The sequence below is a fragment of the Delphinus delphis genome, chromosome 16 (assembly GCF_949987515.2).
Source record: "Delphinus delphis chromosome 16, mDelDel1.2, whole genome shotgun sequence".
Taxonomy (NCBI): domain Eukaryota; kingdom Metazoa; phylum Chordata; class Mammalia; order Artiodactyla; family Delphinidae; genus Delphinus; species Delphinus delphis.
The window spans coordinates 28,514,034-28,526,685 of record NC_082698.1 but is presented as its reverse complement, the minus strand read 5'-3'; the positions used below and the strand labels follow the sequence as shown (position 1 = coordinate 28,526,685).

The following is a 12,652-nucleotide window of genomic DNA, read 5'->3' as shown; positions in this document are numbered from 1 at the left end:
GGGATGGCAGGTTTGGTGGCCACACTTAATCTCTTTCTTGCTCCTCACCTAAGATAAGATATGACATTTATACAAGGAGATTCTCATTGCTTTTTTTCTTCACTTTATTTCTGCCAAATATCCTACAGCTCTGTGGCTTTGGGCAAGTAACTTAACCTCTCTGAATTTTAGTTTCCTCATCAGTAAAGTGGGAGTTGTAGCCCACACCTCAAACAGCTGTTGTGAGAATCTAAATGAGCTAAAGGATTTAAGGAATTATAGAGGCATTCCATAATTGAGGTGGTTAGTTTCTACCAAAAGCAAGTCTCTATTTCAGAAGCACCAGGGCACTGGAGAATGCAGTCAGTGCTCAGATGCCTGTGGCTTACAGTGCGATACTAGTGTTCATTTAATCTGTGCTCTAGGAAAGGCCCGGTGCCTTAATCAAGAATATACAGCACAGGAGTGATCAGTCGGCATTTAATTAAATGTTCACAGCTACTATGAAGGTTTCAGTCTTTATCTCCCCCTAGCATCAGAGTATTATAATTAGAATAATAAGGGTATTAGATAGCATAATAAGGGTATTAGGTTCACTGGGGGTGGGGGGGATGTGGCTTGTTAATAAACCCCATTAGAAGTGAGTCCTCATCATTAAAATCAGTGGTCTGGAAGATATGTATATTGGCTAAGACAGTTTTACAGTCCCTCCCAACCCTTGCATGATCAGAAAAAAGAGTCTGCTGAGCCCCCCACACCATTCACCTTTCTGGAGGGTACCTGCTGCTAGATTCTAACATGGCCCTGGGTCCAGCCATAACATCAAAGGATTCGATTTGCCTGAAGCCTTAAGGTTAACCCACTCCCGCTTCTCGATTTTGGAGACCCACCTGGAGCAAACCTTTCGCGCAAGGCCTGGTTAGAGCACCTCAAAGGACAGAGCCGTGATCAGTTTTCAGAACAGGTCCTTTTGTGTCTACTTGCTGATAAAAGTGTGTCTAATAAATGTCCAAATGTGGCAGAATTTGATCTGAAACTTGTGTGAAGTGAAGTGGTTGGGGGAGCAGCTAGCCCTCAACAACCTGTAATGTTTGGGAGCTACCTACAGCTGCCGAAAACAACCTAATAGTTTGTGCATAATTAAATTCGTGTAGGTCAGTTTGCAGCAGCTGCTGTTAATGTATGTTAGGGCCAAGCACTTTATTTACCTTATTTCATTTAATCCTCAGAACAGATCTGTGAGGTAGGCCCTATTATTATTCCAATGTTTTTAACCAGGGAAAAGGAGGCCCAGAGATCTTAATGCACTGCCCAAGGTCACACAGCTACTAATTAGTGGATCAAATTTTGAATGCAGAGCTCTTGTGCTTAATCAGTGCACACTACTTCCTGATAGCATTTGAGGGTTTGAGATTGAAAACTGTTTCCCTCAAACAGGGTCAGGCTATAGTCTGGCTTTGCTCACAGCTATGCCTTCCTCATCTGAGCCCACCTGCTGAGAAATGGCCACCTTCAAATTGAGCGGGAGCTGCCCTACTCGGACTGTGTCACGGATTCTGATGCCTCTGTCACAGATTCTGGCAATGGCCCAATGGCCACCTCTTGACCCTCCCTTCTCACAGTTTCTTTTTTCCTCTTTTCCTCCCTCATTCTTCATATAGACTCTTAGGACCTCAGAGTTGGAACATCCAGTCCTGGCCAGAATATGTAAATATACAAGATCTCAGAGGTGGTTCTCCAGCCTTGCTGGAATGCAGCCCAGACTGGGCACTGATGCTGTATTCGAATGGCTCTAATCCCTCGGGAGCTTGTCTTCTTATTGACCAGACTGTGCCTCCTTGTCACTTCATCCACTGGTCCTAATCCTGCCCACTGGAGTCACTCAGTCAATCAAGTCCCATAACTGCTGGGTGGGTGACTCACAGACTGGAGAACACTTATACCACAGAAGTCCACCTGCTGGAGTGAAGGTTCTGAGCCCCACAACAGGCTTCCCAACCAGGGGGTCCGGCAACAAGGAAGAGGAATTCGTAGAGAATAAGACTTTGAAGGCTACTGGGATTTGACTGCAGGACTTCGACAGAACTGGGGGAAACAGAGACTCCACTTTAGGAGGGCACACACAAAGTGGTGTGCGCATCGGGACCCAGGGGAAGGAGCAGTGACCCCAGGGGAGACTGAACCACACCTACCTACTAGTGTTGGAGGGTCTCCTGTGGAGGCGGGGGTTGGCTGTGGCCCACTATGGGGACAAGGACACTGGCAGCAGGAGTTCTGGGAGGTACTCCTTGGCGTGAGCCCTCCCAGAGTCTGCCATTAGCTCCACCAAAGAGCCCAGGTACGCTCCAGTGTTGGGTTGCCTCAGGCCAAACAACCAACAGGGAGGGAACCCAGCCCCACCCATCAGCAGTCAAGTGGATTAAAGTTTTACTGAGCTCTGCCCACCAGAGCAACACTCAGCTCTACCCACCACCAGTCCCTCCCATCAGGAAACTTGCACAAGCCTCTTAGATAGCCTCATCCACCAGAGGGCAGACAGCAGAAGCAAGAAGAACTACAATCCTGCAGCCTGTGGAACAAAAACCACATTCACAGAAAGAGAGACAAGATGAAAAGGCAGAGGGCTATGTACCAAATGAAGGAACAAGATAAAACCCCAGAAAAACAACTAAATGAAGTGGAGATAGACAACCTTCCAGAAAAACAATTCAGAATAATGATAGTGAAGATGATCCAGGACCTCAGAAAAAGAATGGAGGCAAAGATGAAGAAGATGCAAGAAATGTTTAACAAAGACCTAGAAGAATTAAAGAACACACAAACAGAGACGAACAATACAATAACTGAAATGAAAACTATACTAGAAGGAATCAATAGCAGAATAACTGAGGCAGAAGAACGGATAAGTGACCTGGAAGACAGAATGGTGGAATTCACTGCTGTGGAACAAAGTAAAGAAAAAAGAATGAAAAAAAATGAAGACAGCCTAAGAGACCTCTGGGACAACATTAAACGCAACAACATTCGCATTATAGGGGTCCCAGAAGGAGAAGAGAGAGACAAAGGACCAGAGAAAATATTTGAAGAGATTATAGTCAAAAACTTCCCTAACATGGGAAAAGAAATAGCCACCCAAGTCCAGGAAGCGCAGAGAGTCCCATACAGGATAAACCCAAGGAGAACACACCGAGACACATAGTAATTAAATTGGCAAAAATTAACACAAAGAAAAATTATTGAAAGCAGCAAGGGAAAAATGACAAATAACATACAAGGGAACTCCTATAAGGTTAACAGCTGATTTCTCAGCAGAAACTCTACAAACCAGAAGGGAGTGGCATGATATACTTAAAGTGATGAAAAGGAAGAACCTACAACCAAGATTACTCTACCCAGCAAGGATCTCATTCAGATTCAACGGAGAAATCAAAAGCTCTACAGACAAGCAAAAGCTAAGAGAATTCAGCACCACCAAACCAGCTCTACAACAAATGCCAAAGGAACTTCCCTAAGTGGGAAACACAAGAGAAGAAAAGGACCTACAAAAACAAACCCAAAACAGTTAAGAAAATGGTCATAGGAACACCCATATTGATAATTACCCTAAAGGTGAATGGATTAAATGCTCCAGCCAAAAGACACAGCCTTGCTGAATGTATACAAAAACAAGACCCATATATATGTTGTCTACAAGAGATCCACTTCACACCTAGGGACACATACAGACTGAAAGTGAGGGGATGGAAAAAGATATTCCATGCAAATGGAAATCAAAAGAAAGCTGGAGTAGCTATTCTCATATCAGACAGAAGAGACTTTTAAAAAAGAATGTTACAAGAGACAAGGAAGGACACTGCATAATCATCAGGGGATCAATCCAAGAAGAAGATATAACAATTATAAATATATATGCACCCAACATAGGAGCACCTCAATACATAAGGCAACTGCTAACAGCTGTAAAAGAGGAAATTGACAGTAACACAATAATAGTGGGAGATTTTAACACCTCACTTACACCAATGGACAGATCATCCAAAATGAAAATAAATAAGGAAACAGAAGCTTTAAATGATACAATAGACCAGTTAGATTTAATTGATATTTATAGGACATCCCATCCAAAAACAGCAGATTACACTTTCTTCTCAAGTGCTCACGGAACATTCTCCAGGATAGATCACATCTTGGGTCACAAATAAGCCTCGGTAAATTTAAGAAAATTGAAATCATATCAAGTATCTTTTCTGACCACAATGCTATGAGATTAGAAATGAATTACAGGGAAAAAAACGTAAAAAACAAACACATGGAGGCTAAACAATACATTACTAAATAACCAAGAGATCACTGAAGAAATCAAAGAGGAAATCAAAAAATACCTAGAGACAAATGACAATGAAAACATGATGATCCAAAACCTATGGGATGCAGCAAAAGCAGTTCTAAGAGGGAAGTTTATAGCTATACAAGCGTACCTCAAGAAACAAGGAAAATCTCTAATAAACAATCTAGCCCTACACCTAAAAGAACTAGAGAAAGAAGAACAAACAAAACCCAAAGTTAGCAGAAGGAAAGAAACCATAAAGATCAGAGCAGACATAAATGAAATAGAAACAAGGAAAACAATAGCAAAGATCAATAAAACTAAAAGCTGGTTCTTTGAGAAGATAAAATTGATAAGCCATTAGCCAGACTCATCAAGAAAAAGAGGGAGAGGACTCAGATCAATAAAATTAGAAATGAAAAAGGAGAAGTTACAACAGACACCACAGAAATGCAAAGCATCCTAAGAGATTACTACAAACAACTGTATGCCAATAAAATGGACAACTTGGAAGAAATGGACAAATTCTTAGAAAGGTATCACCTCCCAAGACTGAACCAGGAAGAAATAGATAATACGAACAGACCAATCACAAGTAATGAAATTGAAACTGTGATTTAAAATCTTCCAACAAACAAAAGTACAGGACCAGATGGCTTCACAGGTGAATTCTATCAAATATTTAGAGAAGAGCTAACACCCATCCTTCTCAAACTCTTCCAAAAATTGCAGAGGAGGAATACTCCCATACTCATTTTACGAGGCCACCATCACCCTGAAACGAAAACCAGACAAAGATACTCCAAGAAAAGAAAATTACAGACCAATATCACTGATGAATATAGATGCAAAAATCCTCAACAAAATACTAGCAAACAGAATCCAACAACACTTTAAAAGAATCATACACCATGACCAAGTGGGATTTATCCCAGGGATGCAAGGATTCTTCAATATACGCAAATGAATCAGTGTGATACACCATATTAACAAATTGAAGAAGAAAAAGTATATGATCTTCTCAATACATGCAGAAAAAGCTTTTGACAAAATTCAACACCCATTTATGATAAAAACTCTCCAGAAAGTGGGCATAGAGGGAACCTACCTCAACATAATAAAGGCCATATATGACAAACCCACAGCAAACATCATTCTCAATGGTGAAACACTGAAAGCATTTCCTCTACGATCAGGAACAAGACAAGGATGTCCACTCTCGCCACTATTATTCAACATAATTTTGGAAGTCCTAGCTACAACAATCAGAGAAGAAAAAGAAATAAAAGGAGTACAAATTGGAAAAGAAGAAGTAAAACTGTCACTGTTTGCAGATGACATGATACTGTACATAGAGAATCCTAAAGATGCCACCAGAAAACTACTGGAACTAATCAATGAATTTGGTAAAGTTGCAGGATACAAAATTAATGCACAGAAATCTCTTGCATTCCTATACGCTAACAACAAAAGATCAGAAAGAGAAATTAAGGAAATAATCCCATTCACCATTGCAACAGAAAGAATAAAATACCTAGGAATAAACCTACCTAGGGAGACAAAAGACCTGTATGCAGAAAACTATAAGACACTGATGAAAGAAATTAAAAATGATACCAACAGATGGAGAGATATACCATGTTCTTGGATTGGAAGAATCAATATTGTGAAAATGACTATACTACCCAAAACAATCTACAGATTCATTGCAATACCTATCAAATTACCAATGGCATTTTTTACAGAACTAGAACAAAAAATCTTAAAATTTGTGTGGAGACACAAAAGACCCTGAATAGCCAAAGCAGTCTTGAGGGAAAAAAATGGAGCTGGAGGAATCAGACTCTCTGACTTCTGACTATACTACAAAGCTGCAGTAATCAAGACAGTATGGTACTGGCACAAAAACAGAAACATAGATCAATGGAACAAGATAGAAAGCCCAGAGATAAACCCATGCACCTATGGTCAACTTATCTATGACAAAGGGTATCACCTCACACCAGTTAGAATGGGCATCATCAGAAAATCTACAAACAACAAATGCTGGAGAGGGTGTGGAGAAAATGCTGGAGGGTGTAAATTGATACAGCCACTATGGAGAACAGTATGGAAGTTCCTCAAAGAACTAAAAATAGAATTACCATATGACCCTACAATCCCACTATTGGGCATATACCCAGAGAAAACCATAATTCAAAAAGACACATGCACCCCAATGTTCATTGCAGCACTATTTACAATAGCCATGGAAACAACCTAAATACCCATTGACAGATGAATGGATAAAGAAGATGTGGTACATATATACAATGGAATATTACTCAGCCGTAAAAAGGAACAAAATTAGGTCATTTGTTGAGACATGGGTGGATCTAGAGACTGTCATACAGAGTGAAGTAAGTCAGAAAGAGAAAAACAAATATCGTATATTAACGCATATATGTGGAAGCTATAAATATGGTACAGATGAATCGGTTTGCAGGGCAGAAATAGAGACACAGATGTAGAGAACAAACGTATGGACACTGAGGGGGGAAAGCGGTGGTGGATGGTGGGTGGTGTGATGAATTGAGAGATTGGGATTGACATGTATACACTGATGTGTGTAAAATTGATGACTAATAAGAACCTGCTGTATAAAAAAAAAATCAGCAATGAAAAAAAAAGTTAAATTGCTTGGGGAGGGGAAAGAGATTACTGCATTTTTAGACTTGGGGAGATTACAGTCTTACATTTAAAGGTTACCCTCAGAGGCCAACCCAGTATTTTTATAGAGGAGGAAAAGGAGGGATGGCTCCATAGGTTAGACAACAGCATAGGCCAACCCTTACTGCTGAGACTGCAGCAAGAAGGGTCATAGACACAGAAGTAGCAGGCAAGGCTGGGGCGGTGGTCCATCTACTTAGCATCTCTGATGTGGCTTCTAGGGGCAACCCGTGGAGAGAAATGTTACTCTGTGCTACATCAGACACTAAGCAATAGGGATCTGCTCCTTAATTCTCCACACCGTGATGTCACAGGAAAGGCTGAGGAGCTCCAAGTGGCAGAGCCCAGAGAACTCTGGACTCCAAGCCCAACCCTGTTCCTTCCATAATGCCACGTATTACTTCACCTCCCTGGGCCTTGGTTTCCTGATCTGTGCAGTCAGGAGAGTGATCCCTTCCCTGTCTGAGTCATTCTGTCATTATCAGGACCAAACAAAATGAGTTAATAAGGAGGTGAGCACTCTTTAAAATGAAGGACACATGGGGGTCATGATTTATTATGGGCCTGGATTCATTTAAGCTCACTAATCTACTTAGGCCACAGATATTAATAAGCACCTGGTTATAGTTTAACCTCAACTACCTCTTAAAGTAACTACCACTACATTTTTATCACCTACTGTATACTTTGTCTAAGTCACTGTCTAATTTCAGAAGAAGATCCTTAGGCTTCCCTCCTAGTACTCATGTCTCCTACCCCCTGCCCAACACTCACGTCTTCCTGAAACTTGGGTCTTTACAGTGGTCTCCTTCTCAGGACTGTTTCAACTCATTTATGTTTTGGCTGAGATCTCAAGGTCAGTACCACATGCAACATGCACCACAGTCTGCTACGGATCAACAGAGTAAACAAATCTGGTTTACTTCTAAAGCTTTTTCCAACAGCGTGCAGCAGACCCTTTCTAAGACAGGGCGAATTCTTTCAGCCTTCAGTAAAGATTTAAGAACTCGAGGTAACTTCTTCAAAGCATTCACTTAATGTTGTCTTTCCACCACCATATACCAAGCTCACAAGTGAGACACATATCACCCCTTTGATATTCTAACGACTTTGTAATTAAACAACTGGCAAGAAAGGAAACTTGAAAAGTTAAAGGCACAACCCAAATGTCCCTTGGCGGATGAACGGATAAATAAAATGTGGGCTATACATACAATGGAGTACTATTCAGCCTTAAAAAGGAAGGAAATTCTGACACATGTTGTAACATGCATGAACCTTAGTGACATTGTGCTAAGTGAACTAAGCCAATCACAAAAAAACAAATTCTGTATGATCTCACTTATATGAGGTACCCAGTGTAGTCAAATTCATAGAGAAAGAAAATAGAACAGAGATTACCAAGGCCTGGGGGGAGGGGAGAATAGGGAGTTACTGTTAAATGGGTACAGAGTTATAGTTTGGGATGATGAAAACGTCCTAGAGATGGCTGGTGGTGATGATTGCACAACAGTGTGAATGGACTTAATGCCACTGGATTATACACTGAAAACGGTTACAAAGGTAAATTGTATGATGGATATTTGGCTGCTTGGCTTCCTTCTAGTGTTTGACTATTATGAATAAAGCCACTAAAAAAAGTTAAAGGCAGCCTTTAGAATGTTGTGATATAGTAAGGGGCAATGTAGGTCATAAAAGGCTATCGTGCTCTTTCCACCGTCTTTCCGTGCCACCGTAATGGTGCACATGAACATCCTGGCCAAGGTTCTCAAGATCATCAACATTGCTGAGAAGAGGGGCAAACACCAGGTTCTTACCAGGCAGTGCTCCAAAGCCATCATCTGGTTTCTAACTGATGATACAGCATCCGTTAGTGACCACAGAGTTGGGTAAATTGTTGTGAACCTCACAAGCAGCTTAAACAGTTGTAAAGTGATCGGCCCCAGATTCGGTGTGCAATTTGGTGATCTAGAATAATAACAGACTACCCGATCCCATCCCATCCGTTGTACTAGTGATCTTGGCTGGCATCACGGACCAAATGGAAGCAAGATGAAAACACACAGGAGGGAAAATCCTGGGATTCTTTTTCTCGGGATGTAACACATACATACAAATAAAATGCCTCAGTGAATAACAACAACAAATACTATTATTTCTTTCTTAATAAAATAATGATATATACTATTATATATGCACATAGTAAAAAGTCTTAGATAATATTCACCAAAATGCAAATAGTGTATAACTCTGCATGGTGGGATTATGAATAATTTTTTTAAATAAATTTATTTATTTTTGGCTGCATTGGGTCTTTGTGCTGTGTGGGCTTTCTCTAGTTGCGGCAATCGGGGGCTACCCTTTGTGGCGGTGCGCAGGCTTCTCGTTGCAGTGGCTTCTCTTGTTGCGGAGCACGGGCTCTAGGCGTGTGCTTCAGCAGTGTGACATGCGGGCTCAGTAGTTGTGGCTCATGGGCTCTAGAGTGTGGGCTCAGTAGTTGTGGCACACAGGCTTAGCTGCTCCGCAGCGTGTGGGATCTTCCCAGACCAGGGCTGGAACCTGTGTCCCCTGCAGTGGCAGGCGGATTCTTAACTGCTGTGCCACCAGGGAAGCCCAACAAATAATTCTATAATTTTTATGTTTTAACTGTTACAAGACAAAAATTCAACTGAATAAATTTGAAGATCTAATTGGATTTATTCAATGATTCATAAATCGAGCAGCATCTCATCTAGTCAATAGAAGGGCGCTCCAAGGAATTGTACAAAATGGAAGGTTTTTATAGGCAGAAGGAGAGTGGGGCAAGGAAGTTATTAGCAAAAGAAAAGAAAGAATTGTTTCAGGCCAGGTCGTCTTCTTTTTTGGGGAGAAGCAAATGGCAGGGGTCTTATACAGATTATCTCACTAGTGATCAGATTGTCTATTTGAAAGTCGCTTTCTGGGGAGAGGTTGAAACTGCAGCAAAATCTTGGTTTGCTGACATGGGGACAAATGACTCCATTTGGGGCTTTTACTTCTTTTTAACAGTACAAAAAATACATAAAGTTATTTTCTAGTGTATATGTCTGCTTCCCCTAGTCATGGCAGAGAACTTAAGTAAGGAGGCATGGTTTTTCATTCCAGTGATCTGTTTCCTTTCCATTATGTTCTTAGGTGCTTACATGTTGTGAGGAGCTGTGGTTCAAAGGTGGAGCCTGTGGCCTTGGAAAAGTCACTGAATCCTCTGAGCCTCTGTTCCTTCACCCATTAGATGAGAATAGTAGTAATAATACCAACAACAATAAAACCTACCTTTTGGTGTTGTGCAGAGGTGTGTGGTATGATAAGAAAGCACTCAAATGAAATTGATGTCACTCTTTATTACAGAAAGTATTGCTAGCATCCAGATTACCACAGGAAGTAGGGTTGAGGAGAATATTTTCAAAATTCTCTCCATTCCAGCCAACTGTAATCAGTTAAGTTGAGGCTGCCACTGATCTCCACCACCAGTCCATTCCTCACTCCACCTCCCAATCTTTGATCTTTAATGACTTGAATGTGCTAAAGAACAACCACTAGGGGGCACGATTTCATCACTTGAGAGCCTGAGTCCCATTGCCCTAATTTCTTACCAGTGCATTTTACCATCCAAAAATTCTGTGAATATGAACCTAAGTATTAAGGAAGCTTTCCAGTGGAGGGAAACCCAAGGTCACAGGCTCACGGCTCCACCCTTTTATGGGTCTCCTCTCCCCACCTCCTTTCCTCCTCTCTGTTGTAACTGGCACCAGTTCCCCTCCCCTTTGGCGGGTAGGGCCTTGTTTTGCTTACTCAGCCAGAGGTTGCCAGAAAGGAACTATTTTCCCCTTGTGGGCTGTGAGGCTAAACATTATTTGTCCTGCTCAAGGCTGCTATGGGACAATATTTGGTTTGAAGGAATTTTTTCTTTGCTTTGATTCAGCTCAAGGTGGCTACCAAGGTCAGCAGCTGTCTCCCTGTTTCTCTTCAACCTACCAACTTCTTAGCAGGTAGTTTAAGACCATTCCTTTAAAAAATTTTTTCATTTGAGGGGTGGTCAAACTAGCCCCACTAATCTACTATGGACAATGACACTTGTTGCCAAATCCCTGCTTTGCTTCTCAGACTTAGAAGACTCACTGCCCCTTCTCTTTCTGCTGCTAAGATTTCTTTATTTTAAAAAAATTTATTTATTTATTGTTGGCTGTGTTGGGGCTTTGTTGCTGCTCAAGGGCTTTCTCTAATTGCAGTGAGCGGGGGCTACTCTTCGTTGTGGTGCAAAGGCTTCTCATTGTGATGGCTTCTCTTGTTGCAGAGCACAGGCTCTAGGCACGCGGGCTTCAGTAGTTGCAGCACGCAGGCTCAGTAGTTGTGGCACACGGGCTTAGTTGCTCTGCAGCATATGGGATCTTCCAGGACCAGGGCTCAAACCCGTGTCCCGTGCATTGGCAGTCAGATTCTCAACCACTGAGCCACCAGGGAAGCCCCTGCTAAGATTTCTAAAGACAGCAATTCTCAAACTTTGGTGTGAATAAGAATCATGTGGATGGACTTCCTTGGTGGCACAGTGATTAAGAATCTGCCTGTCAATGCAGGGGACACAGGTTCGAGCCCTGGTCTGGGAAGATCCCACAGGCTGTGGAGCAACTAAGCCCATACGCCACAACTACTGAACCTGCGCTCTAGAGCTCACGAGCCACAACTACTGCACAGCTACGAAGACCCAACACGGCCAAATAATTAATTAATTAAAAAAAAAAAAAGAATCGTGGAGGAGCATGTTAAAAGTGCAGATTTCACCACTTCACACCCATTAGGACAATTATTAAAAAAAAAAAAAAAAGAAAAGAAAAGAAGTGTTGGAGAGAATGCAGAGAAATCGGAACCCTGTATGTTGCTGGTAGGAATGTAAAATGGTGTAGCTGCTGTGGAAAACTGTATGATGGTTCCTCAAAAAATTAAACATAAAATTACCATATGATCCAGCAAGTTTACTTCTGGGTATATACCCAAAAGCATTGAAAGAAGGAACTTCAACAGGTATTTGTACGTCTGTGTTCATAGCAGCATTATTCACAGTAGCCATGAGAAGCAATGCCATTCCCTAACGTTGGGGAGGGGGTTGTGATGCATCTCACAGAGTTCTAGCAGTTTTATTTTGTTATTCAGATATGTTTAAAAAATCCTCCTGGAAGAATTTATACTATGCTCTGTTAAAAGGACTAGAATTTGTGGCAGAAGGTGAAGGGGAACTTTCACTTTTCATTCTGTTTACTTCTGGGTTGTTTGTTTATTTTACATTGGGAGGCCCTGTATTACTTTTGCACTTAGAAAAAAAGAGTTCTTTAGTTAGTGGTGGAGGTATTAAATGTGGCTGCCCCTCCCATTCAAAGCAACACTGGCAGTACAAACACAGATACCCACTCAAAATAATATCCTCACATAATAATATGGATGATGATACCTTAGTAATTAGCAATTTACAAAGCATATCCACGTCCACTATCTCATTTAATCCATGGCGAGGAAGCATATCCACGTCCATTATCTCATTTAAATGGCGAGGCTTTGTGAAATAGGTAGTATTTTACCCATTTTACAGCCGAGAACCTAAATGCACAGTAAGTAGACATAATTGTT

At 41.4% G+C, this 12,652-nt stretch overlaps 1 protein-coding gene and 1 pseudogene across 7 annotated transcripts in view; both read left to right on the top strand.

Annotated features, from left to right (window-relative positions):
- The window catches only part of ENTPD7 (ectonucleoside triphosphate diphosphohydrolase 7), a 139,552-nt gene that overhangs the window by 12,248 nt on the left and 114,652 nt on the right, over positions 1-12,652 (top strand). The window lies entirely within an intron of this gene.
- On the top strand, positions 3,259-11,516 carry LOC132439724 (small ribosomal subunit protein uS8-like; annotated as a pseudogene).